We start from the raw sequence: 17,069 nt of genomic DNA, 5'->3' as shown, positions 1-17,069 counted from the left end.
CTTCGTCAGCGAGGTACTCTCCGAATCCAAGGTACGATACCCGGCAGTTTAGAAACTTTTATATACAATTCTGATTACATCAAGAAAGTTGTGCCATTACTTCGACGAGTACAAGATCACTGTGATTACGGATTTTTCGTTGGTGGATATTCTCCATAATCAAGATGCCACGGGGCGTATATCAAAGTGGGTAGTGGAACTGGGGGCTTTGTCTATCGACTGCAAGCCACGCACTGCAATCAAGTCTCAAGCTCTAGTCGATTTTATGGCTGAGTGGAGGGAGAATCAAATTCCAACTCCAGTCGACAAGCCAGAGCACTGGACCATGTATTTTGATGGGTCTCTAAAGCTCGATGGCGGCGGTGTTGGAGTTCTATTTATTTCTCCAAGAGGCGAACAATTGAAGTATGTCCTCCAGATCCTTTGGGAGGTATCCAATAATGAAGCCGAGTATGAAGCACTCCTTCACAGGCTATGTTTGGCGATATCACTAGGCATCAAACGACTTCTTGTATATGGTGATTCACTTCTAGTCGTTCAGCAAGTCAACAAAGAGTGGGACTGCAACAAGGAGATGATGGACGCTTATGTACAAGAAGTGAGCAAGCTGTAAAACAAGTTTTCTGGCCTGGAGGTTCATCATGTGGTACGGGAGCATAATGTTGGCGCAGATATACAGTCCAAGTTAGGGTCTACTCGTGCACAGGTTCCAACGGGAGTCTTTGTCCAGGAGTTAAAACAGCCATCCATCAAGTACTCATCTCAGGTAACCACTGATGCAGGCCTTCAACAGCCTAATCGGGAGGTGCTGATGCTGGGAGTGGACTGGAGAGAGGCTTATATCGATTTCATCCAGGATCACAGACTACCAGCAGGGTTGGACGCAAGAAGCATAGGGGCAGCTCATGTCATGCGTAGAAGTAAGGGGTTCGTCCTACTCGACAATAAGCTCTAGCGGCGTGGCGCTCGATCAGGTGTCCTCATGAAGTGCGTCATGAAAGAAGATAGCTATGACATACTGCGGGAGATACATGAGGGTGTTTGCAGCAACCATGCAGCTTCCTGAACGCTAGTGGGGAAAGCATACAGAGCTGGTTTGTGGTGGTCCACCGCAGTGTTCAATGCTGAGGACCTTTTGCGGAGATGCCAAAACTGCCAATTCTTTGGCAAGCAATCTCACGTCCCAGCTCACAGTCTCATCACCATACTGCCATCTTGGCCAGTTGCTTGTTGGAGCCTTGATATGATTGGGCCCTTCACAACGGTGCCAGGCGGTTTCACCCATGTATTGGTGGCTATCGACAAGTTTACCAAGTGGATCGAGTACAAGCCTATAGCCAAGCTCACACCAGATCGAGTTGTTGATTTCATCTCCAATATCTTGCATCGCTTCGGATTCCCGAATACCATCATCACGGACTTGGGATCAAACTTCACGGCCAACCAGTTCTGAGAGTTCTGTGAAAATACGTGCATCGAGATCAAGTATATCTCTGTTGCACACCCAAGGGCCAATGGTCAAGTCGAGAGGGCGAACGGCATGATAATTGATGGCCTCAAGAAACGACTCTATGACGAAAATAGCAAGAAAGGAGGAATGTGGATTCACGAATTGCCACATGTCATCTGGGGGCTCCGGACTCAGCCGTCAAAAGCCACAGGACAAACACCATTCTTCCTCGTCTACGGCTCTGAAGCTATCTTGCCGGCTGACATCATGTGGAAATCCCCAAGGGTTGAAATGTACAATGAAGGCGAGGCGGACGAAGCAAGGCAGTTAGAGCTCGATTCTGTCGAAGAGGCTCGCTGCACCGCTCTTGTTCAGTCAGCTCGATACCTGCAGGGGATCCGGTGATATCATGATCGCAACGTGAGGGAACGGTCGTTCAATGTAGGCGATCTGGTCCTACGCCGCATCCAAGATGAGTCCGGCTTACTAAAGCTCAACTCAAGGTGGGAAGGTCCGTTCATCGTCAAGCAGGTTACAAGACCGGGGTTGTATCAACTACAATACCCCGAGGGCCAAGATATCCCAAATTCTTGGAACATTCAGAACCTGCACAAGTTCTACCCATGAGGAAGCGTGCGGGGATAGCTATTCTCCGGACGCCTAGGCGGCCTTTTTCTTCCGAATCAATTTGGAGGCTACGTCTCACAAAATTCGGAATGTAAATTTTTCTGTTAACAGATGGAGGCTCCGGTGTCACACCCTAAAATATTTAATTTTAGGATGTGAATATCTTTTACAATGAGTTCATCTATAAATAGGATTTTCCGAGAATTTTAAAGATTTTTCTGGCAATTATTCTATTTATCCTGGTTATTTTATTATTTGAAAAGCTCTAAAATTCTTTTTCATGTAGTCCAAATATTCTATTTGGATTCCTCGTGTCCTAAAATTACCTCCCGAGTTTTCCTCGAAAAATTCTGGGATTCTTCGGATATATTTTTCTTGGTTTGAAATATTTATCTGGACTTTTCTAGATTTATTTTAAACTTGAAAATGTGTTCTGGAAAATATTTCTATTCCCATCATAGTCGGACCGAGCCATATCTTGTTGTATATCCTTTTAACCTTATCCTCTCAGAATCCTTAAGAAGTTTCGTTGAGCTCCCGATCCTCTAACCGTTCTCCCCGATCAGGTCATGCTTGAAAACGACGCCTCGTGGCTCATCTTTAGTGTTTTCCGATGAATGTTCGATCACCGTCAGCCCCAACAACTTGGCCTGATCCTTTCCTTCTCTTTATTGCGCTCTCGAATAACTCGTTCATGTTCAACCAGCATGGTCAGCTCGTTTTCACGTTCGGCCCTCACCCGAACCTGTTTCGGCACATAACCGAACTCACTCGGTCAATCTCGTTTTCTCTTTCCGTTACCTCTTCTATCCTCTCTTTGCTCGCTAAATTGTGGAACCCGCTGGTTAGCCTAATCTCGCCTTCTGTGGGCAATCTGGACTTAAGAGCGAGTCCCAGCCCGATGCGCCGCTGCGTCCTTATCCTCGTTCGAGTTGGAGCCCAGCACGATATCTCCAGGTCTATTTAAATGCGTCTTGTACCACCTGTTTCCTAGTAGCCGGCCCTAATTTTTCTCCCCTGCGTCGGCTCCTGCGTGCCCTATAAACTCTCGCGTAACCCTAGTCTCTGCATCGCGTCCCTGCTGCCCACATAGCCGGCCCTAGCCTCCCCCTCGAGTTCCTGCTGCCACGCATCATCTTCGCGTGCACTACTGCAGTACTGCGCGCCCTGCGACCTCCTCTGCATGCCGTCGCGGTGCCTCCCCTGCGGCCTTTCCCCTAGCCTCCCTCCTGCTCGCGCCGGCCCTGCACAGCCAGCAGACGAGTCCCTGCCCTACTGTTGCCCTCTTCGCGTTTTTCCTCCTGCACCGCCTCTGCTGCCCAGCGCAGCTAGGAACAGAAGTAGCCGCCCATGCGTTTCCTCCTCCTGCATCTGTGCGCCTCCTGCCGCAGCGCTGCCGCTCCCTGCCGGCCTCCTCGTCGCTCTGCCCAGCCCCTTGCTGCGCGCGCCATCCCTGTGCTGCACGCGACCATCAGAAAGTGCAGCACCATGCGCCCCTGCCCAGCCTAAGTCCCAGCGCCGCCATGCGTGTCTATGCGCCACCCCTGCGCGCCCAGCCTCCTCGCGTGAGCCCCTTCCTGTTTCCCCTGCGCAGCGCAGTCTCCCTCCTGATTCCCATGCGCCCAGTGCCGCCCTTGCCCCTACCTGTTCCTCCCTGCAGGCCGCCGCCACAGAGACAGACGCCAGCCGCCGAAAACAAAAGAATAGACCCGCCGGCGCAACTTCCTCCGTGAAATTCGATCTCCCTCTCCTCTTTCTTTTCCCCCACTTCCCGCGACCTCCCATGCCCGAAATCGCCGGCAAGTTGGAGAACAGTGGCCGCCACCACCATTGGAGCTGTGCTGTGAAGCTTTTTCACTTTAGTCCCTGAAGAATCCTGTAATTATCGTGTAATTTTCTGTGTCTTGCAAAAATTGCAAAAAACCCCCTAGATCTATTCCATCTTCTCAATCCAGCCCCACCCGTGAAAGTTATAGTTAATTACTTATAGGTCCCTGTAACCTTGTTTTATGCGTAGTTTCCGCGTTTTTGATCCGTTTCGATCCGTTCTTTTTGCGTTAGTCTTCTAAAACCCTAAGCTATCATTTAGTAGTGCTACTGTATCATAATTCCTGTTTTTAAAATTAGATATCAATTTAATTTGAATAATATCCTCTCATCTAGTTTTCCGAAATAAAATCCAATTAAGTCTTTACTCCGGTTTTCATAATCAATGTTAATTTGATTAATATCAACTTAAATATGTTTGTAATTTAATTTATTTAGTTCAACTCGAATCATAAAGTTCGACGTTTAGATGCTCTCACCAGTTTTTTTTCTAATTAATTGTTTAATTCGGATAATTCGTACATAGACAATTATATATAAAATTTGATTAAGTTGTATCTCGTCTTTATAAATGTAAATATAATATGATTTAATTATAATTAGAGATATTTCTCTTTTATATCTTTTACATTAGTTTTCTAAATTAAAATAAATGAAAGCCTATAGTTCTTTATTTCTTTTTAATATAAATCTCCCGATAGCTGTATCTTTTCAACCCTGGCTCCGTTTTCCACGTTTCTTACGCTCTCGTGACCGTAGCAACGAGCCCTATAATTTTGTATGCTCTTTTAAAGCTTTATTTTTGTTTGGTGTACCCATTCTTAGTTGTTCTTTTTTGTTTGCTTGCTTGTATGATTTCGGGCCGATGCTTGTGTGACGTTAGAAGGAGCGCGATCGAAGAGTTTTGAAGATTTAGAGTTCAAGAACAAGAATTGAAGACTCTGAGCAGCTATTCTCTAAAATAAAGGCAAGTGTTTTCTTGATCATGCTTTTGTCCTAATAATCACAATAAATATAACTTTTCTTTATGCATGCATGTGTCCTAAATTTGATGGATCCTAATTAAGGATATGTCTAGTCTTAATGATCATTCCTTGTCAACCTGGGTTTCACCTTTATGTTGGGTAGCTATTGCTTAGTTGCTATAACTGGTTCTGGTTTGGGAATAATTTATAACCATGATGACAACAATGATGATGTTACACCTGTTCTATCCATGTTCATGCGCTCTACGTTGTTAATACAAGATTATATGTTTAATCGGAATATGGAGAACCACCCAGGAAAATAGTGCAACCACAATACTATATGGCTCTAGTCTTGGCTAACTAATTAGAGACTCTAGTTTATGATAATCTTACCGAAAGGGCAAGAGGGGTTGCATCGACGGGGTATAACTCGGTCCTTTTGAGGCACATGGCTATGTGGTCCTTGTCTAAGGTATTTCCTCATTAGGGAGGGTTATGACCATTTTGACTTGAAATCTTAGCGGATTATCATAAGTTAGGGAATCTTTATAAAGGCCTCGTAGTGAATCCCTTGCCACTCACCTCGGAAGTGTTTAAGAGGCTAGCTACCTTGGGCAAATTGGGAGACACGAATTGTGGGTAAAGTGTACAACCTCTGCAGAGTGAAAACTGATATATCAGCCGTGCTCACGGTTAAGAGCGGCTTGGACCCTTACATGATAATTGAACTTGAAGATGAATTAAATCATGGACCATGGTTATGGTTGTGGTTATTGTGGACTATGTTTATGGTTGTGGTTATGCTTATGCTATATCTCTTCTTTTTCTTTTAAAGTGGGTTTTGGTATGAACTTATACCATAGTAATCAGGTGCTAATAAAATTTGACCAACTAAAATTGCTTATCGCAGAAAGTCAGTCAGCCTTTCCTTGATTTTGGCCTTCATATCATATAATTCCCAACACTTGCTGAGTACCAACCATAAGTGTACTCACGCTTGTTATAATTGCTGCTCAGAGGAGAAAGTGATCTGAAGTCTTTTGAAGATGATGCTGAGTTCTAGGCCTGCGGAACCCCCGGTCGATTGCATGTGAAGTTCGGAGTCTTCGTTTCCAGGATAAGCTGTATAACTCTGATAATCTTTATAGTCTTTTAATTCTCTTTTCGTGATATTGTTGCTGATTATTCACTGATGAAGTCACTATATGTATGGAACTTGATCCTGGCATACATATAGTTATGCATTCGGTTTTGTCTTTAAAAACCGGGTGTGACATCCAGCCACGTTCATGTTTTATAAATTGACTTCTTATCATGAGTTGTGACGGAGGCTACGGCCACGTTCATATTTTATCGACTTTGTGTTATAAGTTTTGATGGAGGCTACGGCCACATTCATGCTTTATATGAATTGACTTGCGCCGTGACCTTTGATGGTCGCTTGCGCCGATGATCGCATTTTTCCCGACAAGTTCGATCCGTTCGATTGGTTTATACCCAACTTGTTGGATGGGCTCGCATAAGGAGCTATTTCGACTACGCCTAGAGTCGTTGCACTTGGGGTAATTTTGATTTCTTGCCATAAGCACGGCAGTCACGCGACGATGCTCGCGTTTTTTCCTAACAGGTTAGACCTGCTCGTTCGGGTTACACCTAACTTGTTGGACGGGCTCACATGAGGAGCTATTTCGACTACGCCCAGAGTCGTTGCACTCGGGGTAATTTCGATTTCTTGCCATAAGCACGGCAGTCTCGCGACGATGCTCGCATTCTTTCCTAACTGGTTAGACCCGCTTGATCGGGTTATGTCTAACTTGTTGGATGGGTTCCTACTCGGAGCTACCTCGACTACCTCCAGGGTCGCCGCACCCGGAGTAGTGTTTACTACTTAGCCTTCGAACTTGGATGACAATTCAGTCGAGGCACACACACAAGTAGAAATATCAAAGACAATTATATACAATTAAACAAGTACTTGTTTTTACATCTCAATCCTGCAGTACACTTTTTACTATTTGTTCTACTACAGGTTGGGCTTCTTGGAGGTACTCGTTGAATTCTTCTTCGGAACACTCCACAGCCACACCCTGCACAAATGCTTCTAGTCGAGCCTCCAGCAAAAAGGATTTTACAAAGGAAAGAGCGTGGCTGACACACGCGACCGGGGCTTCAGTAAGGAACTTGACGACCTTCTACGGCGCTCCAAGAAGTCGCTCCAGCAAGGGCCGCTCGCCTGCTTCGCCATCTTCTTGTGGGTCCATAATGTCCACAAGCTTCTTGGCGGCTCCCCTGAGATCCTCCAGCTCCTTTTGCCGCTGCTCCTTCTCCTTGCCCAGTGTCTTGATCTGCTGAAAGCAATCGGCGAACTGTTGTTCAGTGTTGGCGATTACCTTCTGTAGCTTCTCGACGTCATCTGTATGGTGATACAACATATTCTCCATATTAGTAAGAAGCTCTTCTTTATATGTTAAGATTTTCCTAAGCTCTGCAGTGAAGATATTTTCAAAATCCAAGATAAATTGTTAAGGGAAAGTACTCGAGGGAAGAAAGGGGCTTGCCTTGGTGCGCCTTCTTTTGCTCCTTGAGTTGCTCCTGGAGCTCGGAGTTGGCCTTCTCGAGATTTCGTAGGTCGTTCTTGAGGAGCCACATCTCTCGAGTCCGCTCTTGCTTCAGCTTGTCAAGTTCTCTCCGAAGATAGATGTTCTTCGTTAGCTCTTTGGATACGCATTTGTCCTTGGCAGCTAGCTCCTGGTGGCCACTCACGACCGCTTTCAGCTTTTCGGTCTTCTTCTGTGAATGCTTGATCACATCCTGCATAAGGGGGAAGGTTAAGACAAGCAACTCGACAACGTATACTGGTAGAAGAGTAATTTTGTTTTACCACGGTGTAATTGTACAACTCCTTGGAGATCTTCTTGAAGTATCTTATATTGTCCTCCGTCAGCATCGGGTCATCCACTAGATCTGTGGTGATGATGTTCTGGTATCCGCATCCGGTCACTAGTAGGTCTCCAGGGCTCCTTGAGGTCCCTGAAGCTTCTTCAGTGGATGGCTGTTGGGCACCTGCAAGTCAAGATACATTCAGTATATAATGTCTATGGTCTAAGCAGCTAGCCGTGGGCTGTCAGACAGTTACTTGTGCCATCTGCAGGAGCGGCTTCAGTGGCCTCGACTTGTTCCTCACCACCAGCCCTGGCTTCAGCTTGTTTGGGCTCAGGGGGTGGCAGGTCGGGTAGCGTTATGTCCGCCTTGGGGGCTGGCTCCTTGGGCGTGGGCTCCTCTGAGGCTGGTGGCTCAGGGATTGGGGTTGCTTCGGCAGGCTTTGGCTTGCGCCTCATGTCGCTTGCAGACCTAATAAAGCAAGAATCAGTTATGTTATTACACAATTCGAGAAGGATAGGATGTTTATTGTGCCAAAAAAAAGAGATGTATACTTACAGCGAAGACTTCTTCATGACAGCTTTCTTCACTCTCAGAGCCCGTGGCGTCTCAACCATGGTACTCGTTGCTGGCGGTGGGGTCACACCAGCTGGTGGCATGGTGCCCGCCATGGCAATGGTAACCGCTCCTGTCGCAGAAGCTGATGGATCCATTCCCACCTCTTCGCGCTAGGGCTCGGGAGGAGAAGCAGGTGGACTGCAAATGGACAATGTTAGCGTGCAACAATACCGATATTTAACAATTCAACAAGGCAGCAAATTCATACCTGGAAGACTCGACTACATGCGCTTTCCATTTGCGCACCACCCGATGACCCTGCAAGACCAAAGACAGAGTTTCGGTCAACTCCAGGGATGGTCCGGGGGAGTTGTTCCTTCTCGTCTCTCCTTCGGCTTCCTCTTCCGCTAGGGGGCTCCCGCCTTCAGTGGACTTGCTGCCGGGCAGAGCCTCGGCTACTCGAGCCCTCTTCGCTTCGGCTGCGGTGCTGGGGAGAAGGTGGTCCGGTCGAGAGATATCGGGTTGTGGAGGGTAGCTCCGGTACAACTCTGTGTGTCCCTGCAGAAGGTTTTTAGTTAGCAGTGGCAGAACAGTAGAACTTGTTTTCAACAAAAAGTAGTCAAATACTTACCGGTTTTGGAGGATTTTGTGCTGAAAACAGCTGCGGGATGTAGGGAACCGCATCCACATCCAGCAGCACTCGCCTGACCCGGGTGAGTGCGGCGTCATTAGTCAGTTCTTTTGCGCACATCCGAGAGGAATCTTCAGCGCCTATGTACTCGAAGCCTAAAGTGTGGCGTTATTGGAGTGGCTGGATCCGGCGCTTGAAGAAAGAGAACATTACGGATGCTCCGGTCACCCCTATTTCTTTATGAGCTACCATGATGGCTAGCAACTCATTGACTTGGTCTAGGTCTACTCTATGGAGCTAGGTGTTCCACTCTGGCCTCACGACTGGGGGTTTGCCGGATTTTTCAGGAAGCTGGGGGGCATGGTTTTCGATCTAGAACCAGTGGTTCTTCCATCCAGGAATGTTGGAGGGGAATTTATAGAAAAGGTACCTACCGCCGGCTTGCTGTCTAAGTTGGATGTCGGTGCCCCCTACAACGGATAGATTTTTGGTTGTGGGTTGTGGTTTTACCCGAAAAAGGAAGCGGAAAAGATCCCAATGGGGTTTGATTTCGAGGAAGGCTTCACAGAAATGGATGAAGATTGCGATATGGCAAATGGAATTCAGGTTGAGATGATGGAGCTCAAGCCCGTAGAAATAAAGAAGGCCACGGAAAAAAGAGCAAGAGGGGACGGCCAGACCCCGTTCGGCAAAATGGTAAAATGTGACGATTTCGTCTACATTTTCCATGGGGAAAGGTTTGCGAAAAGAGGGGCGCCAGTTGACAAGACTCTTATCTTGGAGCAATCCCTCGGAAACAAGTTTATTGAGGACGTTGAGGGAGCACTTACTGTGAGTCCACTCCCCAGACGGCGGCTGCGCCTCCTTCTTCTTCCCATCCTTCTCAGATCTCATGGGCGCCATTTCTAGATCCGCTCGCCACGAGTTGCTCAGGGGCTGCGGGGAAAGGGGCGGGGAGATTTGGTTGGTTTGGGGCTCTCCAAGAGGAAGAAGGCGGAATGCGGCTCTATTTGGGGGATTTGGAAAGTTCTTGGTGGATTGCAGATTGGAAGCACAGTTTTTACTTAGCGTTACAGCGGGGTTAAATAACTAGCGGCTGGATACAGTTTTACTATTTCAAAGTTGAAGTCGTTTCAGGAAATATTCGAAAGATGAGGGGTCATTTGGTGGATTGTTTAGATAAAATATTCGATTAATCATTTTTTAGGGTCAATTGTCCCGAAAAAAGGGGTTTTTTGAATTCCAAATCTATCTTCCACCATTTGTACCATCACACCAGTTATTTATCATAGGGACATTTTTTTTACTGCATGCCACGACTTTTGGATCCTTATTTCCAATCTTGGGAGATTTGGATTCAAGGCTCGGGGGCTGCGGGATATGTGGCATCAACTACTTATTTTTTTGAATTTATTTGAAAAGTAAGTAAGGAAGATTCAAGACTAATGCGACCCTCAGCCTGATTCTCCGATTCAACCTAAGGCTCGGGGGCAACTCCATATGGAGTGCGATTTTTTCAATCGCACACCATACCAAAGAAGTAATTCGGGGCATGAGCACCTCATAGCTTCGATGCAGCCAAGAAAGTACTCGAAGAAGAAGTTCAAGACGGAGCTTCAAGAGAAGCCGAAGACTGCTTCGAAAGTACTCGAAAAGCCTGCAGTACTCAGCTACGAAGAGCTCGGGGGCTTGTCAGACCCGGGGCTACAGGACTGTGTACATAACGTAGTTTAAATAGGATTAAGAGATAAAGCCTGTCTTATCTCTTATTTAGGTTGTTTTCTACTCGTTTGAGTAGGAGATAAAGCTAGTTGGTATAGAAGGAAACTACTCGAGTTATACCCGGGTATGATTCCTTGGCTAGTATTGGCTAGGATCCATGTAACCCTGACCTCTCGGATATATAAGGGGGGGCAGGGACCCATTCAAAAACACAACTTCTACACCCAAGGGAATACAAATCACCATACAGACATTATGTGGCCCGAACCTGTCTAAATCTTGTGCTCCTTGCACCTTCGAGTTCCTGATCTCGGCGTCTCCTCACCTAAACTTACCACCTCGGGTATATCCCTCGGTGGGCAGCCGGTAAAACACCGACATACATCTAAACCATCAAACTGAATACAAATTTTAAAATCATGGTAGTATTATTTCACAATCCTACTACCCTGTGATGGCAGCTAGCAAGAACAGCACAAATGGTTACACAAGCACAACCCTGTGATGTAGTAGATAGTCTGTGGAGCTATAGGTGGCTGCAAGGAAAATGAATCAAGGTACAGCTAGAACCACGTTAGTCAATGCAAGTTGAATAAGAATTAATTGATTGTCCTATGTTGGTCCTAGAGCTAAATCATGCTAGAGATGTGAGCCTGAACACAAGTGTTGTCACACACCAAAGTAGCAAACGAGTGCAAGGAAAACTACAGTTTTACCCCCTTCTCTGATTTTGTTGCTCTTTTTTCCTTTATTTCTTTCTTTCCTTTTTTCAGGGGACTGAACTCTTTTGTTTAGTATCACAATAACCAAAATAAAGTGATTACTGCACATAGCCTCTTTGAAATCAGATTGACATCTCTAGTTTCAGACGGTAGTTCACAAATCTCTAGGGCTATTGCAAAGCGCTCAAAAAGAATTTGGGGACAAGGTCAGATCTGTTGGAAAGAACACAAGATAAGCTTTCAGATTATATTTAAACTCTTGAATCAGACATTAAACAGAAAATATATGGCTATTTTCTTCTGATGCTTAATTGGGGAAGATGGATTCGTGGTGGCAAAATGGCAGCTTGAAATATGAATGGTTCTGGTGGATTTCGTGGTGACTAAAAACATGACCAGAACTCAAAACTCTAAAGAATTAACCACTAGGAACCAGCAACTAGTCCATACAATGTAACTGAAAACTCAACAAGCAAAGAACTACGTAGAACAGCAAAGGCTCAAACTAGTTGTTGGGATTTTTGGATCTAACCTGTTTTTGGGATTTCTGGACTGTAGGTAATGTAGAGTATGGGTAGAAACTCTCACCAAAAACCTTGCTCGGATTACCACATGATAGAACCTGCTAGGGTTTGTTTCCGATCTTCGATGAGATCTGGGGATAACTCGATTTGGTGGTGGATTCGATGTTCGTTGTCCGACTACAACCCCCAAAAGGGCTGCGTCTTAGCAACAGGTACACAGTCTCCGGTTGTGATGTTCTTTCTGTGCCAAGAACACCTTTGGACCTGCTAGCAACCGAGAACAAGCAAGAACAAGATGAACATGCAAATAACTCATGAAAATCAAGCCAAACTGAATCACGAGTTGGGGTCTTGAATCAAGCAAATGGGTGGTCTAATCTACACACGCGCTCACCAAGAAGTAACTGAAGCTAAACTTACAATAAAACAAGATCCAAGTCTCAAATGGTGGCTGCTACTATTTATAGGGAGCCTGACTGCTACCAGGACGTGCTGGATGAGCCATCCAAACCCTAGGACGCTCCCCTCATGGGCTCTACTGAAAACAAGGCCCAAAGGCCCAAAAACTGGGGTTCTGTTCAGCCTGGAGGTCCGAATGCTCTTTGGCTGATTGTGCTCAGCTCCAGATGAATCTGATGACAAGGTTTGATCCATCTGAAAGTAGACTTCAAGATCTTACCAACGAGTACCGATGGGCCTCAAGCAACCTCCGGAGTGAAGAATTATGGCCATCTCAATCTGGCGCTTCCTGCAGATCCAAATGCATGGTCCGAAAGGCTGGTCCAAACTTGCTTCCTCTAGGTCCGAACTTGTTGCTCGCACCCTCACACTTGGCTGGTTCTTCACTCATGTTTCTAAATATAAATAAACAATCACCATGATTTAGTAGCATCCAATTCTGAGAACTATATGTTTGGAGAGCTAGAAACGAGTTTACCTGAGAATTAGGTATGTAAGCTCGATCTCTAGTTATGTGGCTTTGTTGTCCTTGCTGTCCCATAAGTATGATTGCATAGGATCTCTGATCCTATCCGACGGGCTTTCCATTCTCTGAGGGAAGAAGCGGCCCAAAAGGATTGCTTATTTTTTCTTTTCATTATGCTGATCTTCTTAGCTATAGATCAACCTCCATTATGTACACCAAATGTACGCAACGTGTTGCTATTTTCCTGAGGTGGCATTTGGATACTTGGAACTATAGGGTGGGAAAGGGAAAATGAGGGTATAGGGATATTCCTTCCCAAGAGCCATGAAGTTCTTGTTCCTTCTATTTGTATGCATCAACTTCCAGCTGAAGCTCTTGTTCCTTCTTTTTGTATGCATCAACCTCCAACCTCAATTTATCCACTCTGTCTCGCATGTCCAGCCCCTCAGCGACTTGCTCTCATGCATTGACGGCAACCGCGGCTGGAAGCCCCCCACCCCGGTGACTGTTGGTGTTTCTTAGCATGATCACTAGGATTGTTAGTCCTTGGCACTGTCACCAAGAAATGCATGTTGGTATATCTTAACGTTTACAGAATAAATCCACAAGCGCATGGATATACCGTTGTAGCATTTCATCCGAAAGTATTCAAGGTATCATAATTTATATTTTCCCAAGGGATGGCATGGTGTAAAAGGGTTTACTAGGTCCATAATCAAGACAAGATGCTTAAGCTATAAACTATAACTCAAACAGGAATAAGTTATGATAGTATAGGGGTAATGTGATACACACACAAGTCAATCTCGTGAATAAAGAATAACAAATAAACCAAAGATTAGTGGGAGCATAGGCATAAAAAGAGGGTCTTAGTGATATGTACTCAAGTTAGCAAGGGTTATACAACACATGGTTAGGATTAGCATTAAGCCACCAACATTACGTGGAGACTACCTAGTAGTCTGCCAGCAATCTGGAGTAGCACTTTAGACTCCTACACCACATCCGAACGTGGGGGATTATGAAGGAGGGACAGGATTGTCACCACTTGCCGCCTACCCTGACAGACCGTGGGATGCAGTCATATTCGATGGATCCTTCGTGCCCTGGGCACCACGCCTGTGCACAAGATCACTGCTCTAGCCCTTCTAGAACCCCCACCATGATGATGGACAGGCATAGAACTAGAGCAAGCCCGAAAGCATACCAAATTGATGTTGATAGTTAAAGCTAAGCTAAACATGGTAATATAACTTGAGGGAGCATAAGACATGGCATACCAAACTATAAGGATAGCAAGATAACCATGAATCAACTCTATATTACGAGTAGAATACCGACGGGTCGAATACAAAGCCATACCAAGACCGAAGGTTGCTCAACGACCCGAGGACAACTTGGACTCGCTAAGAGAGATAACTAGCCTAGCTCCCCTAGCCTAAGGATTATAAGTCACAACTAGAGAATAGGAGAGAGGCTTCAAGTGTGTTGTGTGTATATGAGGGGGGTGGAGGCCTTTTTTTATAGTCTCCAAGGGCGGTTCCCGCCATCCCTTCGTAAGGAAACCTTAGCCACTGGGATCAAGAAGAGTAGGCGCCACTCCACGTCAAAGGGCACCTGGACGGGAACCCGTCTAGGTTCGGTCGGACCTGGGGTTTGGCCGACCCCAGGTGGGGCTCCCCCAGGTGCACCTTCCTCTGGCTGGCTCGCAGGTGGGCCCAGGCTATGATTCTCGGTGATTCATGCCTTGACGCGCCCGTTTGGTCTGTCAGGTGGGTCCTCCTTGTAAGTGTGATGCAGCGGACGATCTTCTGTGCATTGTTTGCTGCATATTCTCCATGTTTTCTTCTTATTTCAGACTTGCATCCCTGAAATGGCTAGATAGGAAAAATAACTGCGGAACTAGGTTAGTGATACAAATATGCAAGTAAGAGGTATGGTTTTCCTTTATTTGTGAGTATAGTTGACGGTCGGATTTCGCACTTAAGAACCATCAACAACAACCTGCTCTCCCCTATCGGCGATCTACTCCCCTCTAGCAGCGACCCGCTCCTCTATGGAACCGACTCACCAGCCCCACCAACCCCACTTCTTATTCTATTCTATGTTTCTTTCCATATCCCAATCTATCCACATGCCACATGAAGCGGCAGGGAAGAAGATGAGAAAGGAGAAGAGCTTACCATGGTCAAAGAGTCTTGATCTTGTCACTTTGTTGAATCAGCGATGTAGTAGGAGGCACACCGAGTAGTTCCTGGTGCCCAGCCCCTGAGCCTAGAATCCAGCCGAGTCGTGGAGAGCCAAGTGGTACCCCGAGCAAGGAGCTGCGCCGACTGCTTTGCAGGTTGTTTACAGCGCCCAGCCCCCGAGCGAGGGGCTGTGCCGAGTGCTTTGCTGAGTTGTTTACGGCACCCAGCCGCTGAGCGAGGAGCCCCGACTAGCCCGCTGAGTCATCCCCGAGGGAGGAGCTGGTTGAGCCGCGGAGGCACGGCGACTTGTTTGCCGAGTCATTTGCAGCGCCCAGCCCCCGAGCGAGGAGCTGGCTGAGTCGCAGTGATGCGCTGACTTGTTCGCCAAGTACCTCATGGCGAAACTCGAATTGATTCATAGTAGAGGTAGCCGAGTCGAACCGGTCGTCGCCTAGTCGAAGTAGTCGGCTGTATGGTCAGCGTAGTCGAGCAAGCGACTGCAGAATTAGTCTGCGTGGTCACCGTAGCCGAGTAGGCTGCTGTCGAAGTAGTCGACGTGGTCGCCATAGCCGAGCAGGCGGTTGTTGAAGTAGTCGGCGTGATCGAGCGGACGCTTGTTGATGAGGCTAGCTAGTTGAAAGTCGTTCACTACTAGTTCGTCAAGTTCGAGTGGTCGTTGTTGAGTCGAAGATGCAGTCAGCGTTGCTCCATGATGAACTCGAGATAGCGGAGGAGAGCAGCAAGGAGCCGGAACAGGCTGACATTCGGCACTATGACAACACCAAGCCTTGCCTTCGTCAACGATAGCGTCGACAACGATCCTCCTCTCTCTATAGCCTATCAATCTGGTGTATCATGTTGGTGTTCGTCGATCAAGTGTTCTGTACCACCTGGTACAGGAGTCTGAGCCTTTCAACATAGAGCCTTTCTGTGTAGTTGGCAAGTTTATAGGAGCCATGCTTTGCATACCTCTTTTCCCCAAGGTGCCCGTTAAAAGTGCAAACTCTTTATGATTCATCTACGGCTGACACAAATACCAAAGGATTCAGACGGATGGTGCACTAACTATTCACGTACACGGTTTTGTCGGCCATCGGATCAATCGAACGCCGCACGAGCTTGCTTATACTTGGCTCTAGCAGTAGCAGCAGCCAGTGCGCGGTGAACTGCTACTGATCAATTTCACAGTTATGAGCCATTGTTGCATCCCTCACTCCGCACGTGGCCACGTGGCCACGCAGCAATTGTCATGTTGTCCTTCCGGATTCCCACTCGCACCATGCGGCTCCGTCTCCTGTAACCTCCTACTCCAGTGCCGCCTCCGCCTCCAATAACGTTACAAGTGCCGCCGCCGCCACTACCACACATCTGTTTTCATCGGCCTATGGCAAGCCGATGAAAACTAGTAAATTAGTTCATCGGCTTACTCAAGCCGATGAAATTACACTTATTTTCGTCGGTTGGCCAACGAAACAAAGGTTATTTTTTCGTCGGCTTAACTGAGGCTGACGAAAAATTTCATCGGCCTTATTTGAGCCGACGAAAATACAGTTGCCCTAAGTAGCGAGCTGGCTCCACGCACGTTTTCTTTGTACGGAAAATTTCAACCCCGCGCACCGCCGCCGCCACAGCCGCCGCTCCCACACGCCGCCCCCGCGTGCCGCCTCCACGCACCGCCGCTGCCGCCCTGCACCTATTCCGACCGCCGTTTTCTTTGTATGCGCCGCCGCCACAGCCGCCGCCCCGCGCGCGCCGCCGCCGCCCCCGCACCTGTTCCGAAGCGCCATGCCATCTGAAATCCTAAACAGTTAACGCATGCCCCCGTTTGCCTCCTTGTCTCCTTAACACGAACCACCGGCGCATTTTCGAGAGACGCCAATGCATGCATAAAGCAGGGGGCCAGGGCCGGGGATGTCGTTTGTCCCATCACTTTCCCTTTTGTCTTCTCCTTTCTCGATCTGTCTCTCCTCCCCCTACTTACCGCCGCCATTCTTCTCGCCAGCAAGCCGCCATCGTCTCTATCCAGCAAATTATCTCGATGGTGGA

Source organism: Panicum hallii, chromosome 3 (assembly GCF_002211085.1).
Source record: "Panicum hallii strain FIL2 chromosome 3, PHallii_v3.1, whole genome shotgun sequence".
In the NCBI taxonomy this organism is placed as follows: Eukaryota; Viridiplantae; Streptophyta; class Magnoliopsida; order Poales; family Poaceae; genus Panicum; species Panicum hallii.
The sequence above is the reverse complement of the archived record's forward strand: the minus strand, read 5'-3'. Positions refer to the sequence as shown.